At 42.7% G+C, this 12,052-nt stretch overlaps 1 protein-coding gene across 22 annotated transcripts in view; it reads right to left on the reverse strand.

The window, feature by feature from the left end:
• Window positions 1-12,052, reverse strand: part of LOC115155638 (microtubule-associated protein 2) — a 180,592-nt gene that overhangs the window by 102,699 nt on the left and 65,841 nt on the right. For 20 of the 22 annotated variants that reach the window (XM_029702473.1, XM_029702466.1, XM_029702465.1 and 17 more), the window contains one exon: window positions 4,776-4,911. The exons of 1 other annotated variant lie outside the window; for it this stretch is intronic. The gene's annotated coding sequence lies outside the window, so the exon portion shown is untranslated. Of the gene's footprint in view, window positions 1-4,763; window positions 4,912-12,052 lie in introns of all 22 variants that reach the window. One more of the 22 variants, XM_029702452.1, reaches the window with a different exon arrangement.

Genomic DNA, 12,052 nt, shown 5'->3' on the forward strand with positions numbered 1-12,052 from the left:
ACTGTTCTCTCTGCTACCGCATGGCAAGCGGTACCGGAGCGCCAAATCTAGGTCCAAGAGGATTCTAAACAGCTTCTAACCGCAAGCCATAAGACTCCTGGTTGGGGTTACCCCCCCTTTTCTACACTCCTGCTACTCTCTGTTATTATCTATGCATAGTCACTTTAATAACTCTACCTACATGTACATATTACCTCAATTACCTCGACACCAGTGCCCCCGCACATTGACTCTGTACCGGCGCCCCCTGTATATAGCCCCGCTATTGTTATTTACTGCTGCTCTTTACTTTTTTGGGGGGCATTTTCTTAAAACTGCATTGTTGGTTAAGGGCTTGTAAGTAATAATTTCACTGTAAGGTCTACACCCTGTATTCGGTGCATGTGACAAATACAATTTGATTTAACACACACACACGCACAAACGAACACACACACACAGGGACACAGGCACTCTCTCTCACACACACACACACACAATGTGGTTGCGTAAGTATGTTTCTGGCTGGGACACACCGCCTGCCTGATGGCTGCTATCGATGCTGCCGGTTGGGTTGAAAATGTTGTGTGTGTGTGTGTGTGTGTGTCTGTGTGTGTGTGTTTAGTGAGCACAGGACAGGGAGCAGTGACCCCACGGCACCAGACAAACGCAAGCACACCACCAGATGACCACAGTCAGAGCACACACACACACACGTTTTAAACCAACCTGCAGCATCGAAAGCAGCCCTCAGGCAGGCAGTGTGTGTGTATGTGTGTGTGGACGTGTTTAACTATTCTTGTAGTAAACAAACAAATATTTGACCAACTGGGGACATTTTGTTAGTCCCTACAAGGTCAAATGCTATTTCTAGGAGGTTTAGGGTTAAGATTAGAACACGTGTTAGGGTTACAATTAGGTTTAGGGTTAGGAGCTAAGGTTAGTTTTAGGGTTAGGAGCTAGGGTTAGGCTAGGGTTAGGTTTAGGGTTAAGGTTAGGTTAGGTTTTTGGGTTAAGTTTAGGGTAAGGAGCTAGGGTTAGTTTTACGGTTAGGAGCTAGGTTTAGGGAAAATAGAATTTTGAATGGGACTGAATTGTGCGTCCCCACAAGGTTAGCCGTACAAGACTGTGTGTGTGTGTGTGTGTGTGTGTGTGTGACAGAGGCAACCAAGAGCAGGAACCTAGACTTCATCAAAGAAATTGGAAATACAGGCATTGTCCTCCTACAAGAAACATGCTATAGAGGAGACTGACCTACTGGTTGCCCTTTAGATTACAGGGAGCTGGTCATCCCATCCACTAAACTACCAGGTGTGAAACAGGAAAGAGACTGAGTGGGTATGTTCATTTGGTATAGAGCAGACCTAACCCACTCTATTAAATTAGTCAAAACAGGAACATTTTACATCTAGCTGGAAATGAATAAGAAAATTATCTCCACAGATAAGTGTGCAACCTATATAGCCCCAATAGAATCCTCATACTTTAATGATGACAGCTTCTCCATCCTAGAGGGGGAGATCAACCATTTCCAGGCCCAGGGACATGTACTAGTCTGTGGTGACCTAAATGTCAGAACAGGACCAGAACATGACACTCTCAGCACACAAGGAGACAAAACAGCGAAACAACATTTGAGGTTACACCAACAGAAAAAACACCCTAATCTGTGAGGTGTAAGGCTGGTTGAGAGCTCCATGAACACGGTTATGCCTAACATTTTTAGAAGCATTAGACCAGAACCTTGATACTGTTTGAAGTCTAAGTTTGAACATTAGTCATGAAGCTTAGGCTGGTTGAACCTGCCAGTAGCATATGCTTGTCTCAAAGATTAAGCCATGCAAGTCTAAGTACAGTTGGCTGTTACAGTGAAACTGCAAATGGCTCATTAAATAAAATAAATGATACATTTTAATTTGGAAGAGACAGCTTTTTAAACCAACATGGCTCAGTTTCTTCCTAGGTTTTTGGCCTTTCTAGGGAGTTTTTCCTAGGGAGTTTTTCCTAGCCACCGTGCTTCTTTCACATGCATTGCTTGCTGTTTGGGGTTTTAGGCTGTGTTTCTGTACAGCACTTTGAGATTTCAGCTGATATACGAAGGGCTATATAAATAAATTTGATTTGATTTGAACCCAGAGTCTCTTAGAGCGTTCACAGTCAGTCCACTGTCACCTCTATCAGATCACAGCAGAATCACACTCTACTTTAACATAGCTTTGCTCAATCATTAGGCATCAAAGCCAAAGGAACTGAATAATATTAAGAAATTCTATAGATGGAAGGAAAGTATTGTGTAAATCTACCAAAAAACTATTAGGCAACAACAAATTCAATCCTTTGTAGACAATTTCCTGAACAAAATGTTTCACTGTAATAGTGACGGTGTAAACTTGGCAGTAGAAAACCTAAACAGTATATTTGACCTCTCAAATTAACAACAATGACAAATGGTTTAATGAAGAATGCAAAAACCTAAGAAAGAAATTGAGAAACCTATCCGACAAAAAACACAGAGACACAGAAAACCTGAGTGTACGCTTTCACTATGGTGAATCACTAAAACAATACAGAAATACAAGGAACAGCACGTCAGAAATCAGCTCAATGTAATTGAAGAATCCATATAATCTAACCACTTCTGGGAAAATTGGAAAACTCTAAACAAACAACACGAAAAGTTATCTATCCACAATGGAGATGTGTGGATAAACCACTTCTCCAATCTTTTTGGCTCTATAACAAAGAACAAACAGCAAAAACATATACATGATCAAATACAAATCTTAGAATCAACTATTAAAGACTACCAGAACCCACTGGATTCTCCAATTACATTGAATGAACTACAGGACAAAATACAAACCCTCCAACCCAAAAAGGCCTGTGGGGTTGATGGTATCCTAAATCAAATAATAAAATATACAGACCACAAATTCCAATTGGCTATACTTAAACTTTTTTACATCATCCTCAGCTCTGGCATTATCATTAACAGCAGACTTGTACATTTCCTCAGCGAAAACAATGTACTGAGCAAATGGCAAATTGGCTTTTTACCAAATTATCATACAACAGACCACGTATTCACCCTGCACACCCTAATTGACAAACAAACAAACCAAAACAAAGGTAAAGTCTTCTCATGCTTTGTTGATTTCAAAAAAGCTTTCGACTCAATTTAGCACGAGGGCCTGCTATACAAATTGATGGAAAATGGTGTTGGGGGAAAAACATACGACGTTATAAAATCCAAACATATTGGGTGAAATAACAGTGTGCAATCACAGCAGCAAGATGTGTGACCTGTTGCCACAAGAAAAGAGAAACCAGTGAAGAACAAACAACATTTTAAGTACCACCTATTTTTATGTTTATTTATTTTCCCGTTAGTACTTTAACTATTTGCACATCATACATACAAATAAGTTGAGACACACACACACACACTCGCTCTCTCTCCCTCTCACACACACACACACTCACCAACACAAACACAAACACACACACTCTTGGGGGTAGTATGTAGCTGGTTTGGTCTTTCAGCGAGACAGAGGCAGGGCCTTCAAAGTGATGACTGAAGGGGGTAGAGATAGAGATGGAGTATGTCTGCCCTCTGTCACCCTGCTAAAGTCTGCTCTGTGTGGGTGGGAACTGAGGGGAACTGCTCTAAAGTCTTTCTGCACACATTATCACAGCTGGATGTCTACCCATCAGAGACGGTTGTGCTGGCCATCAGAGTACAGCCCATGCATGCACACACACACCGACAAGTGAAAGTGTGCGTGCACACACACACACACACACACACACACACACACACACACACACACACACACACACACACACACACACACACATTCTGTACATATACACAGACGCACACACAAACACACATTCACACTGTACACACACAGACGCACATTCACACACACATACGGTACATATACACAGACGCACACACAAACACACATTCACACACACAGAAGCACGAGAGCGCACACACACACACACACACGAGCGAGCGCACACACACACTCACTTAAACGTACCCACACAAACACACACAAAGACTAACAAACACAAGCAAGCACAGAGCTAAGCAGAAAATGCCAGCCTGTGCCTAAGCTAGAATAACAAAGAGAGAGGGAGAGAGGGAGAGAGTGTACATAATGGTATTTTGTTTTGTTTAGGTTTCATGGTCGTGCGTCACATTCATTTTCTCTGGTAGAGCAGCTCTTTTCTTCTCTTCCCTCCTACACTCGGCACACACGTGGCTCCTAGCATTGGGAAGGCAACAGAAACAACCGACACTCACACATACATACATCCACCCACCCACATACACCCACCCACACACAGCCAGAGACACGCAGCCAAAAACTCACAGCCATTTGTCTCTCTCTCTCTGTCTCTCTCTGTCTGTCCCTCTCTATGTCTGTCCCTCTCTATGTCTGTCCCTCTCTATGTCTGTCCCTCTCCCTCTCTCTGTCCCTCTCCCTCTCTCTCTGTCCCTCTCCCTCTGTCCCTGTCCCTCTCTCTCTCTCTGTCTCTCTCTCTCTCTCTCTCTCTCTCTCTCTCTCTGTCCCTCTCTCTCTCTGTCCCTCTCTCTCTGTCCCTCTCTATTTATATATATATATATATATCTTTCTCTCTCTTTCTCTCCCTGTCCCCCTCTCTCTCTCTCTTTCCCTCTCTCTATTTCTTTGTTTGTGTGTGTCTTTTCCTCTTTCTCCTCTCTGATCATCTCAATTAAAGACTGTGGAAACCATTGACCAGCAGCTTACAGCTTGGTCTACCTGGTAAGGCAGTGTGGGACTCGAGGTGGTGAGTCGAGGTCGGTGCAGACAGAGGCCTCTTATCTTCAGAAGTGCGGTACGGGACAGGACAGAGATGACCAAGGAAAGACGATACCAAGGGACAACCTAGTCACACCTGGAAAGGAGAAAGGGTGAATAAGTTTACTTAAGACTGGGACTAATATACTACGGTACACAGACACTCAAGCACTGTATCGACAGTGAAGTGTGTACATTTACAAACAGAGAGAAAGAGAGGAGGAGAGATGGGGAATGAAAGGGAGAGAGAGAAAAAAAGAGAGAGAAAGAGAACGAACAAGGTTCTAATCCAAAAGATTCCCCCTTATTGAGTGCAGTCCAGAAACCTTGTGTTTGTTTATTTCATATCTTGGCAAAATATTTATTTCCCTCCCAGAAGTTAGAAAGAAACAAACAGTAGATTTGATCATGAGCATGAATACAGTGACTGTTTCTTCAGCCAGCCCAGTTGATCATGAGTATGAATTACAGTGACTGTTTCTTCAGCCAGCCCAGTTGATCATGAGTATGAATACAGTGACTGTTACTTCAGCCAGCCCAGTTGATCATGAGCATGAATACAGTGACTGTTTCTTCAGCCAGCCCAGTTGATCATGAGTATGAATTACAGTGACTGTTTCTTCAGCCAGCCCAGTTGATCATGAGTATGAATACAGTGACTGTTTCTTCAGCCAGCCCAGTTGATCACGAGCATGAATTACAGTGACTGTTTCTTCAGCCAGCCCAGTTGATCATGAGTATGAATTACAGTGACTGTTTCTTCAGCCAGCCCAGTTGATCATGAGTATGAATTACAGTGACTCTTTCTTCAGCCAGCCCAGATGGTCATGAGCGTGTATCACTGTGACTGTTTCTTCAGCCAGCCCAGTTGATCATGAGCATGAATTACTGTCACGCCCTGATCTGTTTCACCTGTCTTTGTGCTTGTCTCCATCCCCCTCCAGGTGTCGCCCATCTTCCCCATTATCCCCTGTGTATTTATATCTGGGTTCTCCATTTGTCTGCTGCCAGTTCATTTTGTTTGTGAAACCTAGCAGCATTTGTTCCCCTGCTCCTGTCTGATTCTTGCTCCTGTTTTCTAGTCCTTCCCGGTTTAGACCGTTGTGCCATCCCTGACCCTGAGACTGCCTGCCGTTCTGGACCCTTTGCACCCTCTCTGGATTATTGACCCCTGCCTGCCCTGACCCCGAGACTGCCTGCCGTTCTGGACCCTTTGTATCGCCTCTGGATTATTGACCCCTGCCTGCCTTTGTTTGACCTGTCGTTTGCCTGCCCCTGTTTTTGAAATGAACTTTTGTTTCTTAGACACTGACTGCATCTGGGTCATACCTAAAACGTGATAATTACAGTGACTGTTTCTTCAGCCACCCCAGTTCCCTGGTGGCATGTTGTGTTGTGTGGGTTGTTGTCTGGTACTGTCGTGTCTGTAGTGTCTTGTTAAAACCAACCAGCTAAGGCAGGGAGAGATAGACAGTAGGTAACTGATGCACACACACACACACACACACACACACACACACACACACGAAGAACTGGAGACCGTACCTGCAGCAACACAGTACCAGTAAAGGAAACAGACACCATTTACAGTACAATAGGTGAGTGTTTGAAGTTATATCATGGATGGGAACTATAAAGAAATATGCTGTTTGTGCCTACATATACATACACCTGTTACACCCTCGACAACTGTGATTATTATTATTTGACCATGCTGGTCATTTATGAACATTTGAACATCTTGGCCATGTTCTGTTATAATCTCCACCCGGCACAGCCAGAAGAGGACTGGCCACCCCTCATAGCCTGGTTCCTCTCTAGGTTTCTTCCTAGGTTTTGGCCTTTCTAGGGAGTTTTTCCTAGCCACCATGCTTCTACACCTGCATTGCTTGCTGTTTGGGGTTTTAGGCTGGGTTTCTGTACAGCACTTTGAGATATCAGCTGATGTAAGAAGGGCTATATAAATAAATGTGATTTGATTTGATATAGACTGAGACTGGATAGTGTGATCGTGTAAGTGTGATGCGTAACCTTGGCCGAGACCTGAAGACTTACATTATCTCCCTGAGTTAAAGGCATAAGCTGAGTGGGCTAACACAGTCTTGTGGCAGGCAGTAGTCAAACCTAGTTGGTAACACCCTGTTATGTGGTTACTCTGTTTCATAACAGTGCTTTGGTTTAAGGTCCATAGTTAGCTTTCTTACCCAGAACCCTCTCTGTCTAGCACCATGCTCTAACTCACTGAGTTCATCAATACCAATCCCATCCCCTCTGAGAGACAGCCATCCTATCCTACGCCAGGATCCTAGACAGTACGGGAGACTGGCCCATCCTCAGTCCCATCCTCTCCCACTTCACATGGACACACACACAAACAAACAGAGAGAGGATGGACCTGGGTTCGATCCCATCACAAGGACCATCAAAATGGTTCTGGATGAGAGAGAGCCAAGCCATAAAGTCCAGGAGCTTACAGCAGGACAAAGTGGGGATAAAGTAAACATAGAACACCAGCAACGCGCATAAGCACTGAGTCATACAGTCATGAACAGACTCTCAGACAGACAATATGTTCACTGAGCAAACCCACAGCTAGCTACACACAGTAAATTACACAATAACCCACTCCGGGCGTTGTGGGTTCTTGGTAATGTAATAGACTCAGCTCAGCCTGGTCCCTATTTCTGCTGTCTTGCCAACTCCTTTTGTCTGCTAAAGACCCCAGCAATAGCCTGCGCTCCCAGAGCTCTCTCTCTCTTTTGCTCTTTCTCTCTCTCTCTCTAATTCTCTCTCTCTCTCTCTGGTTCTGCCACGGCTCTGTTCAGGATGTCATTATGTGAGTTTCAGAGTGTGCAGCATCTAAATGAGCCTCTCTACTCTGACCACTCGGGGTGTGGCTCGGTTGTTTTGTGTGTGTTTTTGGTTTTACTATCCTTGTGGGGACCAGAAGTCCTCACAAGGATAGCCAAACAAGGAAAATGTGGATAAGTGGGGACATTTCACCGGACCTCACAGGGGACATTGCTCTTTTAGGTTTATGGGTTAGGTTTAGAGATAGGGTTAGAAGTAGAGTTAGGTTTAGAGATAGGGTTAGAAGTAGGGTTAGGTTTAGAGATAGGGTTAGAATTGGGGTTAGAAGTTAGGGTTAGGTTTGGGAAAATAAGATTTTGAATGGGAATGAATTGTTAGGATAGTAAAACAAACGTGTGTGTGTGTGTTGACTCATCCCTTTATCAGTGTATCTTGCAGTAGGAATAAGGCAGATGGTTGTTAGCATACACCCAGCATCACCCTGTGAACTGCTGTCTCACCCTCCTCTCTACTGCAGTGATCTTACATACGCTACTCTGAGGGACACACTCACACTCTGTTTGCCAGGTCTTTACGTGCCAGGCGACATGCGTTTCCCTCACACACTCATCCTCGCTTTCATCCTGAGAGATCATACACACGGCTTACACAGGGTTTCCCAATGTCAGTCCTGTACCCCCCGGGTGCACATGTAGGTTGTTGCACTAGCACTACACAGCAGTTTCATATGATCAAAGCTTGATGATGAGTTGGTTATTTGAATCAGCTGTGTAGTACTAGGGCAAAAATGTGCACCCAGGTGGTGCCCCAGGACCGAGTTTGGGAAACCCTGGTTTAAACGACATACGTTCCTATTTAAATGTAATAAAAATGTGTCATTCAGGCTTTCATGTGAACAGCTGCCAACACGTCCTACAGTATAGTAGAACATGCTATAGTTAATACAATGGGGACAACTAGCATAACATCTCATGCTTGGCTGTTTTTCTGTGATATAAAAGGTAACGGTAATGTAGGTACTGTTGTGTTAGTGCTCTACTGCAGTTTATGAATATAAAAAAGGTTCAAAGATCATAAGGGAGTGCTTTTACAGGGCTTGCCCTTGTTGTACTGGCCACATCTCCACTGAGTCCTTTAATGTTAGCTACATGCTATTGCCAGTAGTGCCGCATCCCAGGGGGAGTAGTGTTGGTGGTGGTACTGGCCTCACTCCCCCCCTATCTGAGCTCTCTACTACAGCCCTCATCCTCCACATACAAAACCTGTTCTGCCAGTCACATTCTGTTAAAGGTCCCTAAAGCACACACATCCCTGGGTCACTCGTCTTTTCAGTTCGCTGCAGCTAGCGACTGGAACGAGCTGCAACAAACACTCAAACTGGACAGTTTTATCTCAGTCTCTTCATTCAAAGACTCAATCATGGACAATCTTACTGACAGTTGTGGCTGCTTTGCGTGATGTATTGTTGTCTCCTTATTGCCCTTCGTGCTGTTGTCTGTGCCTAATAATATTTGTACCATGTTTAGTGCTGTATTTTTTTATCCCAGCCCCCGTCCCTGCAGGAGGCCTTTTGCCTTCTGGTAGGCTGTCATTGTAAATAATAATTTGCTCTTAATGGACTTACCTAGTTAAATAAAGGTTAAATAAAAAATATAAACATTTGAAATGGTGGTGATGGTGGTTTGTAGTGGAAGTAGTGCGGTTGCTACAGTTTCTGAGAAAAGGAGCAACTTTTGCTCACTATTACAGTTTCTAACCAGACTCCATGAGGAGGGGACAGTAGACATCCTTCTCCTTCCCTAACTTGAAGTTTCTATCTACCGCTGCCTTAACCTCATCCATAATTCACATAATGAACACCCACACATGCACTAACAAAAATACACACACACTGCTTATCCCCCCAGGACCGCTTCTCCCAGCAGCCACCTGTCAGACCATGTAAAAAGCAGCACACAGGGGGGCCGAGGTTAAAGTGAACTTGCATTTTTTTTTCTTCAGGAAATCTCAGGGCTCATGAATTTACAATGTGGCGGAGGAGGATAGGGATCTCTCTCTCTCTCTCTCTCTGAAGAAAAGACAAATTGATCTTTCTTTGCCTTTGAACTGCAGAAAGAAACTTGTTTGCACTGTCAGACTCCTTAGTATGAATCTGAAGCACGTTGCCTTAGATGACTCCAAAACCTGATTAAAAGTTTGGCTGGTGTGTTTGTTTACATAAGATATTTCATTTTAAATGAGTAGGATATACTCTGTTTAGGTATTCCTATATGCTTAATTTAGAATTATTAATGTAACGTTAGTATTTCTACAAACATTGGGCTACATTAATAACACTAAATTAAGCATATAGGAATACCTATTTCTTAACTGCTCAACACAGAATAGCTGCATGTGCGCACTCCCTCAAATACTTTAGAAAATATTAGTTATATTTATTCAGCTTTGTTCAATTGTATTCTTCATACTATAAATAATATAAAATAATGCCACGGAATTCTAACCAGATCTTGTCTGCTAAATGAACTAGTGTAGCCCACAGCCATATGGCATAACCAGATCAGGACCTAAAATCAGGACAACTCAGAGTATGCTATTCTGTTCTTCTGAAATAGACTAGATTTAGACTACATATCATGCTTCTTTAGACCTAAAATAAATCATGAATTTATTGTGATGGTGTAGGCTATATTACATGGATTTATTGTGATGGTGTAGGCTATATTACATGGATTTATTTGACTTTTTAAAATGTAGATGTTCCAAAGGTCTGCATCAGAAGCTTGTAGGCTATGTGTGAAAGCCAGGAGATGTTTGGAAGACACATCGGGGATGCAACTGTGCACAAAGATATTGGAAGAACTGTCCACATTTACTTTTCATCAGCCAACAAGATGAGTAGGCCTAACGAACTCCGAAAGCACCAGCCTATACAAAAGTCGACCTATTCTATTCTGTGCGAGAAATAAATATTCCAAACATAGTCTGGGATAGTTGTGGGATGCGATAGATCCCAAATTAACACAACCTCTAGCATCAAAAAACATTTGTTACACAATGTGGCTGACGCAACAGATTAATTAAAAATGTTGATAAACTATTAGGCTATTTCTTCACATTATAAGCGCAGTAATGCGCACACGGCAGTAGATTATAAGCGTGAATGTTCCATTACCGGAAAACACCATTATCAGAATGTACTACAAATACAATTATGCATGTAATGCTTTTATTAAAGTTGCCTTTTTATAGTGAAAATGATCTTCCTCAAAGTTGAAACACCCGCGCTGCTTATGTATGCCAGTTAGGCTCTACACCCCTTGTAAAGCGGATTAATGTGCTTCATTTTAAGAAAGTATTTGGTCACTTTAGTTGTGTTACAAACCTTATCAAAACATATAGGCCTATGGGCTAGGCTACATGAGGTTTGCAACTATGACTAGAAAAAGTTGCTGGGCATCATTCACAAGTGATAATATATAATTCACAAGTGATAGGCTAATATTTTGACCCATCAGACTATTCTTGATTTAATCTAAATAATATATATGTGTGAAATTTGTTTCGATTTAGAATGGACCATATTCATGCACCTGTATCGATACAGGGGAAGCAGGAAAAAAATCTATGCACTTAAATAGCGAAAAGCGAATGAAGGAAGCTTTTCCAGTGGTTGATTTTCATGCCAGTCATGTAGGCTATACTCCTGTTGTAAATATAAGCAATGTGCTTAATATTAGGAAAGTTGAGAAATAAATATAGCAGGCCAGGCCTAGCCTATAGAAAGCTGACGGGATCCTCCTCTTTTTAATAGAGGCCATAACTCTGTTTTCTCACGCAATTGCATAGCCTATAGAAATGTTGCGTAACATTAGCTCATGGGCTCTCTATGATGACATTTGCATTGATGTCAGAGTGATTAGAGGGAAAATAGAGTGCTGAGTACCAGGCAGTTAGCTAGTTTGGTAGGCTACTAATGACCATAAGCAGCATCAGAGATTGGAGAAGCCTAATTACCGTGGCTAAATGGTCAAGTGGAATCTTACTGCCTTTCATGACTCGTGACCGCCGGTGTGGCGGCAATACGGTCACCGCAACAGCCCTAGTCACATGTGCCGAATACAACGGGTGTAGGCTTTACCATGGAATGCTTCCCAATGATGCAGAGTTTAAAAAAATATAGTAAAAAGAACAATAGTAACACAAGAGAAATAAAATACACAAGAATGGAGCTATATTACAGGGAGTACCAAATCAATGTGCAAGGGTATGACGTAGGGTAAAGTGACTAGGCATCAGGATAGATAATAATAATAATAAAATAAAGAACAGAGTAGTAGCAGCATATGATGAGTGTAAAAGTGTGTGTGTATGTGTGTTAGTGTGGTGTTGGTATGCGTGTGTGTTGTGTGTGTGTGTGTATATGT

The sequence above is a fragment of the Salmo trutta genome, chromosome 20 (genome assembly GCF_901001165.1).
Source record: "Salmo trutta chromosome 20, fSalTru1.1, whole genome shotgun sequence".
Taxonomy (NCBI): domain Eukaryota; kingdom Metazoa; phylum Chordata; class Actinopteri; order Salmoniformes; family Salmonidae; genus Salmo; species Salmo trutta.